The sequence below is a fragment of the Lissotriton vulgaris genome, chromosome 3_1 (assembly GCF_964263255.1).
Source record: "Lissotriton vulgaris chromosome 3_1, aLisVul1.2, whole genome shotgun sequence".
NCBI lineage: Eukaryota > Metazoa > Chordata > Amphibia > Caudata > Salamandridae > Lissotriton > Lissotriton vulgaris.
This window is the reverse complement of record NC_141689.1, coordinates 2114264406-2114280874: the sequence shown is the minus strand read 5'-3', so window position 1 is coordinate 2114280874 and position 16469 is coordinate 2114264406. Positions and strand designations below refer to the sequence as shown.

Genomic DNA, 16469 nt, shown 5'->3' with positions numbered 1-16469 from the left:
CCCCGTGAAGATTGTCCGCCTTAAAGTGCTTAGAGCCGTGCTGTGGCCGCCTCGACCCCGTGTGCTTCCGCTGATCCCAGCCGTCGCCACACCGCTCTTCACCACAAGATCAAGGGGGATGGTGTGACCAGGCTCAAGGCACCGACTCCACCACGTGCACAGGAGGGGCAGCAGATCTCTGGCACTCCACAGCCCTCAGTCTACTCCTCGCCCTGTGATGGAGACAAGCTCTATAAAATTGCAAGATGGACGTTAGGAGAGAGCTGTTGGGATGAGCTCCGGGGTCGAGGGATCACAAGAGTGTAAATCCCGACCTAGAGCGACCACCCCCGGACCCCCTCCTTGGACCAGCACTACAATCGGTGGTCCGCACCGGCGACAGCGGGAGTAAGCTGACACGGGAATCGCCAGAATCCTCGACTAAAATACAGACTGCCCAGGAGAGCTGACCGGTGGGCCCTGATGAAACCAGAGCGCTCCTCCCTCCCTCCCCGCAGCCCCGAGAAAGGTAGGAGATTAATTCCCGACCTGGAGTAACCCCCCGAGCCCCCTCCTCGGACGGCTCAACAAGTGGTGGTCCGCACTGGCATCAACCAGAGTAAGCTGACACGGGAGTCCCCACAACCATGGGGAAAATCACAACTGCACAGATTATCTGAACGGTGTAAAAGTCGCCACTGTCACCGGAGCGCACATCCCTCCCTCCCTGTAGCCCATGAGTAAGATAGGCACTACCAGCCTCACTCACCGATCCGAGAGAAGCTCAGGATGGGTCCTGGGAGTATTGCAGGATCTTAAGAGTTGCGAAAGACGGTGTCCCGATGCAGCCAGTAGAACGATGATTTACCACGAGGAGGAGTCCGACCCTGAATGATCAATTTCCCCTGATTCATAGTAGTTTAGTCGAGAGAAGAATCCAACCGCCTTCATGCTTCACTACACTCGGGACGCCTGTCCTCAAGATGGCCGCCACCCCACAACAGTCCCAGCAAACCTGGCGCTCTAAAGTGCTTAAAACGACCATTTAGCACAAATAGCGCACCGACTTAAAATACAACCCCCGTGGTGGGCTAAAAAACATGGCAGGACCAAGAAAGCCTCGTTGGAGGTTAAACCCCCAACTCCATTCTTTGTCAAGGGCCGCCTGACCACAAGATGGCCGCCAACTCGGACTGATTAGCAGTAACTAAAGACGCCCTCACTCTGGATCTCCTAAGCAGCAGGAGAGGACTAGATCACCACCCCCTGCATGTGCCAACCAAACTAACTCCGCTCCAGGCAGAAGTGAAGTGCCTCCGAACACCAAGCTGGTAATTAGCAAAGTAGACGACTGCAGCACAAATACTCCTGCTACAGAGCCCTTAACCCACATTATTCCTCAGGGGCAGCCTGTCCTCTGATATTCAGTCTTGCTGGCTCCTGGCATATTGTTCCCCAGACAACATACAGCTCTTACTCCTAGTTGGAGAACACAGCACCTCCGCCCGTTCCCCCCCCCCCCCCTCCTAATAGGTCTATACACCCCCCTGACAGGTGGTCTATACCCTTGATGGTCCGAGCTAGCAGACCTCACTCTAAATTGAATCCCACAGTATTAAACTCTGCTCCGGAGAGCCCTCGCCTAGAACTTCAACCCCCTGCATTGCAATTATCTGCTCTCCTCCTCACATTTGATAGTCCCTCTTCCGTCCTCCACCTAACCAAGATGCCTCCAGCCATACACGCGGACGAATACCCATGCCTAACCACGATCTACCTAACTCCCCACGATCAAAACGCTTTTGCTATTTCTTGCCCCCAAAAACTCTATCAAAGCTAAAAAAACTCCTTAAACTCAGAATTATCAGACAATTCCCAGAAACACTTATCGTAGACACGTACCACTGCCCAGCTAGAGGGCTGCTATAAATGGACTTCATCTTTTACACCGTCAGACCTGAACACTGGATCAACAGCCTTAATGCTCACCTCCTAGTCACCAAAACCACCATCACAGCACTCAGCCGCAAACTTACCATCTCCCTACAAAAACACCAGTCCCTCACCGGCTCCATTTCCACAACCATTTCCGATAATGGCACCATCCTGATACAGGCAAAAGATGATAACCGTGAGTTCTTTGATTCCCTTTTCCTCACGTTAAAGATGACCTCCTCTCTTACCCCTCCACAGGCAAGGAACGCTCTTCCGGCCAAACGCCAACCCCTAGCAAGTCACAGGACCCCGCTCGAACACCCCCCCGTGCCACCACCCCGCCTCCTAATGCCAACCTGCACCAACGGCCCACCGCTATGAAAATGCCAACCGCCGCCCAACTCCCTTTTCCACTCACAAGGGCCCCAGAACCCGCCCCCATATACTCCGACAAAGCAACCCACCACCCTACTAGAGATAGCTCCTACCGCCGCCCAATTCCAGCCCACCACCAATCATAATCATCACTCCAGAGCAGAGCCCTATTCACATTCCCATCTAGAGAGTCCTCCCACAGCCGCTTCACTGCACACCCCCAACAATGATGGCCAGATAACCGGAGAAGAGCCCCACTCACATCCCCTTCCCCAATGGCTCCCTGACTCACACCCAACCCCCCACAGCGCAGCCTACCACTCAACTAGAAAGAGCTCCACCTCTCCCCCCGATCCTCCCCAGAAATATCTTCACCTGTGGTTCGCCCACACACATCCCTCATAACGAGTCGACACACTCCACCCCTACGATGAACTACATCCTCACTCCCCCTCCCACCCACACCAATGACCAGACACATCGAGACAGCTCTCAGGTAGCTCATACCGAAACCACAGTCAATTCACCCACGCCCTCCGTTCCATACCAGTAACATCGCTACAAGTGCACAATCCCCCCCAACACAGAGCACCATTCTCCTTCCTCCTCCCACTCACACTAATAATATATCGCACCGCCTCACCCTTCTGGAAGCTCCGCTCGAAACGCTGGTCCGATGCATGAACGATACCCTTTCTTCCTTAGCCAAAATTGAAGTGTCCGCCCAACAGCCCTCTCACCCCCCTACCGCCGCCCTTCCCAGACTGCCCAAATCGCTTCCTCCCATCCCGACCCTCGCCCCCCTCAGATCGCTCCCACACGTCACCATACCAGAGGCAGAGAAGCGATCAGACAGACCGAGAAGAGTGAAACCCTCCCTCTCCCCCCAGGAAGTGACCGCTCTCGCCTCATCTTATGACCACCCCACAACCCCCGACCAAAGCACCTCACAGCATTCACAGAGAGGGACTCCACCTGCCCTTACACAGGACCCCAGTTTGATCTCCTCACCCAAGTCCTCTATTTAAGTAATTACAGGAGTGGGCAGGAAACATCCCCCCTCTAGATTCCCCAGACCCCCGACACACCTAACCTCTCTTACCAGAGCCCAACACAGCAAGTCGTTGCCCGATGAAGAACCCCGCATCAGATGCATGCTCATCAACAGTAGATCTGCCTCCAAACATGCAACAGAATTAACAGAAGCTATCCTCTCACATGATTTTGATGTAGCCTTTATCACGGAAACCTGGCTCAACTCCCTGTCAGTCCCCATCATGGACATGCTGGTACCGCCCGGATTTTCAATCCCACACAAAGACCGCCATAAGCAGAGAGGTGGAGGTGTAGCTATCATTTATAAGAGTAACCTCGCTATCACGGAAAGCTCATCTTGCCTGTACAGCTCCTTCGAATGCCTCTCTATCAACATCAAATCCTGCGCAAAGAGGTCAATACTTTGCCATCTCCTCTACCACCCACCAGGCAATTCAAAGGAATTTGGTATGCAACTCTCTGACCTAATCACCCAATGCACGCTCAACAACGCCAACAACATAATCCTGGGCGATCTCAACATTAGATGGAATGAAACAAATAACCCGCCCATCCAAACCTTCAACAACCTTCTGCTAGAAAACGATCAAACACAACACTGCTCTAAAGAAACACACCACAGAGGAGCGATACTGGACGCAATCATTGCGGACAATTACACAATCATCATTGAAATTCACATCAGTTTTTCAAGATTAATATCCATTCTTTCCAGATCGTGGTATGAAGGACAGACATTTTAATTGCAGTGAAGTGTCTTTATTTTTATTCATAGGACAAGGACAGCCGACACGTGTTTCGCCCCCTCTTGGCGATTTGCGCCGGGGCTTTCTCAAGGCTGTTGAAGAGGATAAGAGAGAATATTTTAGTTGTGTGGTATGAAAGCAGTTGACCCCAAGAGAAACAGACAAAACACCTAGTGTGAGGAAGTGGTTAGGGTGATTTTGTGGTATCATAGCGTAAAAAAGCCTGATCTACATGCTCAAAAAAAGTGGTGAATCTTAAGTCAAATGTAGTGATTTGGGTTGGACCAGAACCGCGCAGAAAAGAATTCAGAAGGAAGCAATACTAGTGTTTTTTTAGAGTTTTGTTAGAAGAACGGCAAGATCTAGTTAGCGTAGAGAAAGGTGTCACGATATTCAGTTTTACAATCCAGAAAAAGTCCCAAAGTACCAGAACAGAGAGTGGTAAGTGGATAGAGAAAGGTACAGTGTGGTAAATGGAATAAAATCATAATACCTAGTTTAGCTTATTGACGTAAATGGTTGTGATTTTCCATATAATTACAGTGTCCCAAATGCGAAAATATAATTCTTCAGAAATAAAACATGTTTCTGTCAATTCAAACAGAAGAGTTCGTAAAGCTGAGTGAGATACCCTCTTGAAAAAATCCAGTAATTAAAAACCTTTTTTCCATTTGCTTGAACTCAACTGCTTTATACATTTAAAATTAGCACAGTGTCTTTTTCGCCCGTCACTTTATTCCTTCAATCACAATAATAAATAACAATCCTATACGTAGAATAACTAATGGTTAACCCGCCCTTGAGGTTACCACTTCCGGGTCGGATCCTTCAACTACCGGGTTCCCGCAGTTGTGGGAACCGCTGGGATTCAACCCAAGAACCACCACGTCGGAAGGATATTAGGAGCAGGGGCATCAGCCTAAAAAGTAAGTTTCCTGTGTACGCCGTCTAAATTGGTTTGTGCAACTTCCGTAATCACGGATGTATGCCATCCCCCTCTGTCTGGGACGGAAGCCTCCAAAGTACCGTATACTCTAACATTACGCCGATACATCTGGCGTGTGCAACCTTTTAAATTACAGCTACATGCCGTCCCGTTTTTCCCTGTGTCGCCAGCTCATTAAATCGCTCGCGTTTCCTGCTCATTTTCGCATAATCTTAACACTACGAGCTGCACTGTTACCCATCAACCATAGACTATCCTTACAGACAGACGCACTTACCTGGGCTACACTGCCTTTTTAAAAGCAACCTAATGTTTGTACAGAAATGTGGCGCAGCACCCACCACACTTCTATTTGACTATGCCACAATAATAGTAAGTTAACGAACTTAGTAATATCTGTACCGCCATGTAAATAATGCTCGTTTTTGATAAATCCCCAAATACAGGAATGACTTTCCTTTTTACAACAATGCTAAAAAAATGTAATAAATATGTGTAGCTCGGCCACTATTTTTAATCATGTGTCTCTTGAATATAGGAACTAAGTAAACCCCTTTCAATAGAGGCTACTCATGACCTTGTTACATGCACGTTCAAACTTAATGTTAGTTACTAGGACCATCACCAGCTCGAACTATTTACCAATATATGATCATTTTGATGGCAGTCCTTGTGATGCAGGCACAATAGCCAGGTTTAACTTTATTGAATAAAAGGCACTACCCCCAATGGGTTAGATAAACTTAGAGAAAATGATTTAGAGTAACTATATCAACTAAAATCGTAACAACTTAATACAAAGTTTGTAAGATAGTACGAACCCTCCTATTCATTTTTGTAATTTTTGTAATGTAGATAGATGCTTTTATATATTGTAAGCTTGTTTGTACTTCTCACAATGTTTTATCTGACATGCTATGCGAAAGACCGATAGCCAAAACAATTGTATTTACGAACTCTTCTGTTTGAATTGACAGAAACATGTTTTATTTCTGAAGAATTATATTTTCGCATTTGGGACACTTTAATTATATGGAAAATCACAACCATTTACGTCAATAAGCTAAACTAGGTATTATGATTGTATTCCATTTACCACACTGTACCTTTCTCTATCCACTTACCACTCTCTGTTCTGGTACTCTGGGACTTTTTCTGGATTGTAAAACTGAATATCGTGACACCTTTCTCTACGCTAACTAGATCTTGCCGTTCTAACAAAACTCTACAAAAAACACTAGTATTGCTTCCTTCTGAATTCTTTTCTGCGCGGTTCTGGTCCAACCCAAATCACTGCATTTGACTTAAGATTCACCACTTTTTTTGAGCATGTAGATAAGGCTTTTTTACGCTATGATACCACAAAATCACCCTAACCACTTCCTCACACTAGGTGTTTTCTCTGTTTCTCTTGGGGTCAACTGCTTTCATACCACACAACTAAAATATTCTCTCTTATCCTCTTCAACAGCCTTGAGAAAGCCCCGGTGCAAATCGCCAAGAGGGGGCGAAACACGTGTCGGCTGTCCTTGTCCTATTAATAAAAATAAAGACACTTCACTGCAATTAAAATGTCTCTGTCCTTCATACCACGATCTGGAAAGAATGGATATTAATCTTGAAAAACTGATGTGAATTTCTGTGGAGAACACACTTACCACTTTTCAAAACTGTTTCTTTACTTGAAGCCCAAGAGGTCCAGAGCTTCGAGTGTGTCTCCACCCATCCACCAACACAACTTATTCAAGTGTTGTTCAAGCCTTGAAATCCTTGGACCTTTGCTACCCCATTCACAATCACCATTGACTACATCATTCCAGTAGACTCGTCAGACCAACACTTAATTCGTTTCCGTATCAACCAACCAGCGCCAACTCAATACATTAAACAAGCTCCTTCCAAATGGATCAAGAATACTGCCCAAGTCCCACAGAACATCCTTGAAGAAAAATTAAGCACTCTTCTACCGAACACGACGGAGCACCTCTCAACCACAGATCTCACCTCTCTCTACCATTCCAACATGACGTCCACCCTTGACCGCCTGGCGCCCTTGAAACTAAAAAAAACCCAGAAACATTCTATCGAGATCTTGGTTCACCTCTGACATCAATGATGAAAGAAGACTTCTCAGATCCCTAGAAAGAATCTGGAGGAGCAATCCCTCCACCCATCACCGCGAACAACTCAAGACAGCACGCAAAAACTACAACAAACTCATCAAGGACAAAAAATCTTCTTTCTTCTGCTCCGCTCTAGACCATGCTAAAAACCATCCCAAAGAGCTCTTCAGCATCATCAGAAGCCAAACATCCAAATCTAACACATCCGATTTAGTGTCCTCCAAAGAACAATGCGAAAACTTGGGCCAGCTTTTTTAACGAAAAAATCATCAAGATCGACCTCTCTCTCAGCACATACCCCTCCTTTCCCAGGGAGACCAAGACCCCAGCACTGACTGACAGCACCTATTGATCCCACCCACTCAATGGTCCGTCTTCACGCCGATTCAGGAAGCAGAGATAGTTACCCTGATCGCCAACACCTAACAGTCATCCCACTCCATGAATCCGCTTCCTATAAATCTGGCCAAAGTCCTGAAACACACCCTAGCCCCAATTTGGTGCAAAATCATCAACAGCTCGCTGAGCTCGGGAAACATCCCGGATTGCCTCAAGGTCGGCCAAGTCACGCCGTTACTAAAAAAAAAAAAACAGGGTTGGACACGGAAGATATGCACAACTTTAGACCCGTGTCAAACGTACCTCTCTTATCCAAAACACTGGGAAAATGTGTTCTGCCTCAGTTAACCCAACACTTAGAGAACATCAAGCTCCTTGACCCACACCAAACGGGATTCAGAAAGGGATGCAGCACTGAAACTGCCATCCTAAACATCATAGACGATCTACACAAATCACTTGACTCAGACCAATGCTGCCTTCTCATTCTCCTCGACTTATCGGCCGCGTTTGATACTGTTGATCACACATTGCTCCTCAAAGTCCTTCAAGAAAGAGCAGGCTTGGAATTGACGGTACTAAACTGGTTCTCCTCCTTTCTTCACAATCGCTCGCAAAGAGTAAAAATCAAAAACTTTGAATACGACCCCCTACCCGTCAATAGAGGAGTCCCACAAGGGTCAGTACTCTCTCTCCAACTCTTCAATATCTACATGGAACCCCTCACCACAATACTCAGGAATTCCAACATCCCCTTCCACCTCTACGCTGATGACACGCAGCTCTATCTGGAAACCTCCTCTATGGACGACATTCTCAAACTTAATGACACGCTCAAAGTCGTTCAACAATGGCTCTCACAGAACCACCTGAAGCTCAATCAAGAGAAAACTGAAGTTCTACTCGTCTCCAACAGAGACGAAAACCCACAAATTGAAGAATGGCTCAAAGCCATCGACGCCCTTAATGGCACCCTCAAGCCGAAAGATTCGGTCAAGTCCCTAGGTATCACTCTAGACCCCAAACTAGACATGAAAAAACACATCTCGAGCTCCGCTAAAAGCGCTTTCCTCAATCTGAAACTTCTCTACAAAATAAAACCCTTCCTGCCTCCAAAGGACCTTCAACAGGCCACTCAAGCACTGGTGCTCTCCAGAATTGACTATGGAATCGCAGCCCTGACCGGATCAGCTAAATCACACCTAGGCCCCTTGAAAACCACCCTCAATGCCGCGGCTAGAATGGTCACAGGAACCAAGAAATTCGACCACATTTCTCCCGCTCTCAAGGATCTGAAATGGCTCCCTATTGAACAAGCCAACTTTCGAACAGCATGTCTTACACACAAAGCACTTCACACAGGCAAACCAGAATACCTGGCCGCGAAACTCAAAAGGGCTGGCCAGTCCAGGAATCTCAGAAGCTCCAACACGCTTCTCATTCCATTGAAATCGCGGAAACGCCAAACTATAAATAAATCCTTTGCGGGTAATGCACCCAAGATCTGGAACGCCCCCCCCCCCCCAACCCCCCACGCCCCCCCACCACCCCACACATCAGAATGACCTCACATTTTCACAAATTCAAGACTTTACTCAAAGCCCTCTTCCTTGAGTACACCTGAACTGAATGGGGAAGATCATAGAACCCCCCCCCCCCCTGTAAACCTTATGATCTGTATGATTGTTATTTGCAATGCCCTTAAGTTGTCCAGTTGTGGAGTCTTCCTTCGCCGCTAAGGCACATTGTTGTACCTGTTGTGAAGCGCTCTGATACCCTTGGGTCCAGCTAGCGCTATACAAAACTTATAATAAATAAATATATTCTAAATCTAATTCCACTTCTCCAAAGCCCCTCTGAGTCTGACACAACACCCCTCAGTAGAGTTGCCCCAGACTACTTTTTTACCAACATGACCAGTATTTTAATGTCCTTGCTGGTACAAAAATGAGAAAAACCACCCAAAGCTGGTATTTTTCCCTTTATCAGTACATACTTTGAACCGTAAATCTAAGAAAAAAATGCTTTAAAATGTGTTCTTGAGCTGCCTTAAGGATACCTGACTGAAAATTAAAGTAAGAAGATAAAAAAGGCTTTGTTAAAAATAGAATCCAGGGGATTTTATATAAAGTGCAATGTAATTATCGTATCCCGACCTTTGTATAATCTTTAAACAACTGATTGGTGAATCTCAGCTGAGAGACACTGTTAGCTGCGTGTTGCCAAAAAGTGGAACAATTACGGCGATATTTGTGTAATTTTCAAAAAATGAATCACGATTTTTTAACTGAACTGTATTACTGCTCACCTGAATAGTGCTTTCTTCCACCCTCCCAGGCCGTCCGTCGCGGCAATTGCTGTTTGTGCGGAGGGCCCCCGGGAGAAGATTTCTACTTCCGGTATCATTACTTCCGGTAGGGGCAGCGCTCTAGTTCTGGAGCTCCCCACTGTATTTAAACTGCAACCCAAGGGCATGCGCAGAGGACGCGCGCAGCGGACCCGTGAAGCGGGCGCCCCGGCGGCGCGCCAAAGGCAAGCCTGGCCGCACCCGGCCGGGACTATTGGCCAGAACCCTTGTCCATTTTAACAAAAGTAAAACCACCTGTCCACCTTTCTTAGATACGACTCACAGACACTGCGAAACCTAAAGGCAGCCATTGTTTCTCCTGAACTGTCGCTTCCTGACAAAGCATTCGGTAGAAATGTCACTTCTCCTGGAAACTCTAAATCCTGATGCTATCTTCCTATCTGAAACATGGCTGCAAGGCAGATCCTGTCATCACTCAGATTCTACAGTCAAGCTATTTACTTCCCAGAATTGACCGGAAATCAGGAAGAGGTGGGGGGCCAGGGATAATTTTCAGGTATTGTTTTCGGTTCCGATCTTCCTCAGCCGAAGTGCCCGACTGTGAAAGCATGAGTTTTGCACTGGAATTCTCACCGACAATGACCTTCTCGGGTCTGCTACTCTATCGGCCCCTTGGACAGATAGGCCAGTTTATTGATTCCCTCCCCTCTTACGTTGCCGAGTTAGCTCTCTCCCCGGAAAACTTCACAGTTCTTGGAGACATTAACATTCACCTAGACGACCCCGCTGATCACCAAGTAAAGGCTCTTCTGACCAACTTAGCAGCTCTTCGTTATACAGAAGGGCTTCATACCCACACATATTAAGGGCCATCTGTTAGATGCTGTGCTCAGCAACAATCATAAGCTCCACGTGGGCCTTCCAATTCCCCTCCCCTTGACCGACCACCTACTTGTGCCATTGGACTGGGAAAATCTGACTCCTCCCCCGGTCCTAACCCCAGCTCCACTGACGGGGCGGAACTGGTCGAAGCTCTCCGCTAGCCAGTGGGCACGTTCCCTGACAGCCACCCCCCTGTGGACGGGCGAAGACCCAGACATGTCTAATAGGAACTTTAACAACTGGATACAGACCTCGCTTGACTCTGTAGCCCCCTTGAAAATCCTACACAAAAAACGAAGTCTAAAGAAGCACCATGGTATGCTTCTAAACTGAGAGAGCTAAAACAAAAGTGCAGGAAGCTAGAGAAGGAATGGAGACTGGCATCAGGGGTGGAAAGTAGAACTAAGTATAGAGAAGCGATCAAGAAATATAAGGCAGAAATAAAAACGGCGCAATCCTCATTCTATGAGCAAAAGATAAGGACGGCAGCCAATTCCCTGAGGGAAATCTTCCAGATCGCCAAAACTCTCCTTAATATCCGGCAAAATCTCCCTCACCCCAAAGAGGCCCAAAACCGATGCAACAAGCAGGCGGAATACTTTTTCCAAAAAATTCAGCTAATTTCCCTCTCTTTTACCTCAACAAGGAGCAAATCCAACTCCTCTGGGACTGAGAACATCGCAGCAATTACACACTGCCCTTTAACGGAATTCCCCTGTGCTTGATGAGGACTCACTTAATACTCTAATGTTAAGTGTCATCTGGTTCTCCTACTGACTCAGCCCCTCCGCGCCATCTGTTGCTAGTTGCTGATATAATCAGACCAGTAATTTTGAACACCCTAAATGCCTCTATCACCGCAGGAACAGTACCGCTGGCATGGAAATGCGCCTAAGTCAGAGCGCTACTGAAAAAACCCAACCTCGACCCGGCAATCATGGCTAATTACCGCCCGATCTCCCTCCTGCCATGGTTGGGCAAGCTGCTAGAGAAGCATATCAATTCCACTCTGGTCAACCATCTGGAGGATAACAACTGTCTCAATGACTCTCAAGCAGGCTTCCGCCCGAAGCTCGGGACGGAAGTTGCCCTTTTGGTAGTAACTGAGTCAGCACAGAGGTACATGGACCAAGGCCCAAGGCGGCACTACAGCAATTATTTTGCTGGACCTTAGTGCCGCCTTTGACACAGTGGATTACAACATCTTTCTCTCACGCATAAGACACCTCTGAGTCACATGGGCTAGCCCTCACCTGGCTGCAATCCTTCTTGGAAGACCGGGTGTTCCAGGTCTCGGAGGGTGCCACTCAATCCAAACCATGGCCCCTCAACTTCGGGGTCCCCCAGGGCTCTTCCCTAAGTCCCACCCCTTTTAATATTTATATGGAGCCCTTAGCAGAGATAGTGCGCCCCTTCGGCATCGAAATTGTAACCTACGCAGACGACACCCAACTGGTGGTTGCGCTCAACCATCCCGAGGGCGCGTCTAACACCCTGGGTAGCTGCCTAGAAGCAGTAGCCGATTTGATGGCACTCTCCCATCTGAAATTAAATGGGGACAAGACGGAACTGATGTACCTGGGGAAGACCCCATCTCCCAGAGCAACCATGTGGCCGACCTGTATGGGCACCCTACCAGAACCCAAAGACCAGGTCAAAAGTCTTGGAGTATGGCTAGACAGCACCTTACGTTTCAACCATCAAGCAACTTGCTTCGGCTTGATGAGGATGCTGAGGAAAATTTTGCCTCTCCTCCCGTTTCAGGCTCGGAGGATCATGGTGCAGGCTATTATCCTGTCCCGCCTCCACTACGTGAACGCCCTGTACCTAGGCGCTCCGGCGAGATCCATCAAAAAACTTCAGGTCACTCAGAACTCTGCAGCACGCCTACTGCTTAGAATGTCTCGGAGACATTTGGGGGTCAGCTGCCTTGGAAAAACTCCATTGGCTGCCTATACAGGCCAGGATCAAATTCAAGGCGATGTGCATAGCCCATAAAGCTATGTGGCACGCAGGCACTGCACTGATCTGCTCCCTAGTCACCCCCCACCACCCCCCAAGAACTCTACGCTCCAGTACCACCTTTCTGGCAGCAACTCGGAAAATTAAACGAGCTAGATGGGGGGGCCGGTTATTCTCTTGGAACGCCGCCTCCTGTTGGAACTCGTTGCCCCTTATCTTACGTAGCGAACCAGACCTACTCAAGATTCGCACACGTCTGAAAACCTTCCTCTTCCAGTAACTTCACAGTCTGATGGCTAGCTCCTCCCACACGTCCTAAGTGCTACGAGGCCTCAGGGTAGAAGTGTGCTTTATAAAACCCCATTTCATTTCATTTTTCTCTGGGAAAGGTAGCAACTCTGTCCCCCAGTGCTGTGTAAAGTGTGTAGATCTTCTATTTCCTTTTGGTGCAATCAGCCTGTGATAATATATTTTTTCATGTTGACTGTGTTAAGTCTAGTATTTAACTATAGCTGCGCTTCCTTGTTAAACAAGTCAGTGGTTGCAATGGTGTTATGGCTTACTGCAAATACTGCTGGGATTGTATGAAGACATTGCACATGTGCACATTATTTTTTTTTTTACTCTGTACTTTGCACCTTCATGACGGTGCACCCATTAAGTCCTCTTCTGCAGTTCTAGCTTCCCATATTGGCTTGTAAGTTCTGTGAGAGGTCAGAGCCAGCATGTGAAATAGGATTCTGATTGGCCAGAACTCATTTAACACTGGTGAAGCACCAGAGTGGAGTGATAGCAGTTTAACAGCAACACTTGTTTATGTTGGTGTGAAGTGCACAAAGTACATCACCGCCTGGCTGGAGGGCAGGGGGTAGACCAGGCTGTCTGTACAAGGCATGGCTCCCACTTAAAAACGAAAACGCCATTTCTCATTGTGGGAACTATACACAATGCGCTTCATAATGTTTTGCTCATTATTCCATAACCAAAGGGTTAAATACTATTGAGATGATATGCTAGTTATATGCCACAACAACAAAAGTAAGGTCACCAATTTTTTGGGGTAGCCAGAGGCTCTGTTAAAGTCCCATAAAATAACCAAGTAATAATGGGCATTCAGTATCACACAGAATCTAACGGGGGTTCGTAGATAGTATGTAGGGTGAGGTAACAATGGTCTCTGATAATTGTAGATTACTCACACAGGATATAGGGTAGCAAAGTGCAACAAGAAAAGGCTATAACAGGAGGGGGCACAGTGTATTTTGGACTGAAACCCTCACTCACCCAAGGGTGACCTGCTTAATCATTGGGTTCCTCCAGCAGGGTGGGCTACGACTTACCCCGAAGGAAATGAGCGGGAGTGTTTTGTCTGAAGCACACAGTCTCAATACATCAAGGGTGACAGTGGGGGGCCAGAGTGCAACACAAATTAAGTGTTTTAAAACCATCTCCCTAAGGACAACAACTTTATTCTAACGTCCTATGGGATAGAGACTAAAAGCAAGGTAAACCAGGGTTATGGCTGTATACCCTGTAGTATGATCAACATGTTTCTGCCTTTGGTGACATCTGTTCGAGGCATTCTTCAGGACCAAGATCTTTTGTCACTCTGTAGAAAAACCTTGCAAAAATAATAATAATGAAAAGCTTCTCAGGTCTTAGTTCTTGACCACCATTCTGTTGTAGTGACAATCAATGCGATAGGTCAAAGGGCCCTAAGATCAACGTGTATGGTACAACCTTACAGAATCTCTCACCATTTAGACTCCTCCTACGCCTATGGTGGTGCTCCGTCGTAGACTCTGGAGGGAGTGATAATTGTATGCATGCACCTATTTTGCTCCTTTTTATTTAGTTTTTGCCAATCCTGTTTACAAATTATTATGTAAAACTATTTCAAACACATCAACACTCAGCCCCCATCCTATACACTCTGCTTTCGTTTTCCCTATTTCTTTTGAGTATATTTTTCATTTTCCAGAACTAACATCACAAAGCTAACTACCCTGATGTCTTTGGTGATTATGCCTTCTCCTTTAGTCAACCGAATGTGAACAATTGCAGCTGTGAAACAGCTAAATTCAATATAAGATATGTATGTTACCAAAGGATGGCAATTTTTGGGAAATCTTCTCTTGGTGTGTTTGAGGTAAGGTGTCAGCTTTTCATTCACAAGAAGCTGCTATAGTTTGTAAAATCACTGAGCTATATGGATGAGAGTTCCCTTTTTTTCCATTTTCCCTATCACCTGGCCCACCAGGTACTTAATCTGATTTAACTGACATACACATGCATTCCAGTTCCTGATGGGGGCAGTCCTGTAAATCCACCCCAAGACCAGCCAGTATGATGTAACCAATGCCTCCCTTGATGTGGCTTAAGGTATCTGTTCAAGTTCCTAAGAATTGTACAGTCCCACCTCACACATATTCCACATGTATGAACACTTCAAGTCCTCATTATGTTTGCAGTATCTATTTGGCCTTGACTTTTATATGTGGTGTAAATTTTCAGGGATAATTTACTGCTGGTAGATTATCTTCATGCTGATTCCCTATAAAGGGTATTTTTATGTTTTTGGGAAATCTCACAGCATCAATCCCAATTTTCTCTGAGATCCCTCTATTAAGATTCTGATCCCACTTTTTTGATATCCTCACTTAACAGTGCTCTTTCTGTTGCTTACAATATTTTGCTTGAAATCATTCCCCTGGAGCCCAAGTGCATTCTAGCAAATCTTTGCATATCGGTCAACTCTTTTGTCGCCGTTGCTCTATTGTGGGGTTGTAGGATCCAATGTCTTAGTTATGTGCATTGTAACCTGTTTGTTTATTTCAATCCAGTCTTTAGTACAAGCCTCAAATGTTTCACATCCACATGGCCGGGTTGATCAGATGCTCCTTGCATTCTCCCTCCATTGTTTGAAGCTTCCCCTTGGAGAGCTGGAAATGTGTTTATTTGATGTACCGGTGTGTTTGGGAGGGGTAGTTTGTCCTCTCACCTTTGTCAGTCTATCATCACTTTCAGTAAAGTGTTCTGGGAACTTTGTGATATTTCCTGCCATGCCAAGTCCGATATTAATCTTCCCACAACTACTGATCCATTGGGATTGTTGGGCTTGTTTGGGAAAGGGCCGCTCTATAATCCCTTGATACTTTTAATACTTTTGCATTAACTCTAGGTGTGCCTCCTAGATAATATTATGGACTTTCAATCCATAGACCCTTTCAAATTTGTCCAATATCTGTAGCACCTTGGAATAGATCTCCAACAAATGGTGTCCCAGCAGCATTGTTATGGTTATTTATTGTAATTGTTAGCAGCTCCACCTCCAGGGTGAACAGGAAGGGAGACAGGGCTCACACTTGCCCCTCTGTAGAGCAGGTAATTTACCTGAATCTTGGCCTTTGGGGCTTTGTAGACACCCATTATTTCTCCAGTCATCTTGGGCCCTAGTCCAATTACTGTCAGTACAGCTTCATGTAATTTCCACTTGATCAAATGCCTTTTCAACATCTAAACTGATCCGAAGGGTTACCATCTATTTTCAGCTGACTTTTCCCGCTAAAGTATGCTATCCTTCTAAGGTGAACACACCCTTGTTTGTCTTTAACGAAACTCACTTGGTAAACATCAGTGAGGTATCTGTGGCATCAGCTTTGCCATTCTGTTGGCCAAATGTTTAGTTGAAAAGTTTGCATCTAGACTAAACTGTTGCCTGTTAGGAGGCACATTCCTCAGTGGTCTTCCGTGTTCATGGGCACAATTTTTTTTTGCTTGTCTTATTGTCTGTATTAGCCCTGTCTCATGTGTTAGTG

At 46.4% G+C, this 16469-nt stretch overlaps 1 protein-coding gene across 1 annotated transcript in view; it reads left to right on the top strand.

Annotated features, from left to right (window-relative positions):
* ATP10D (ATPase phospholipid transporting 10D (putative)) overlaps positions 1 to 16469 on the top strand; it is a 772711-nt gene that overhangs the window by 265977 nt on the left and 490265 nt on the right. The gene's annotated exons all lie outside the window — the stretch shown is intronic.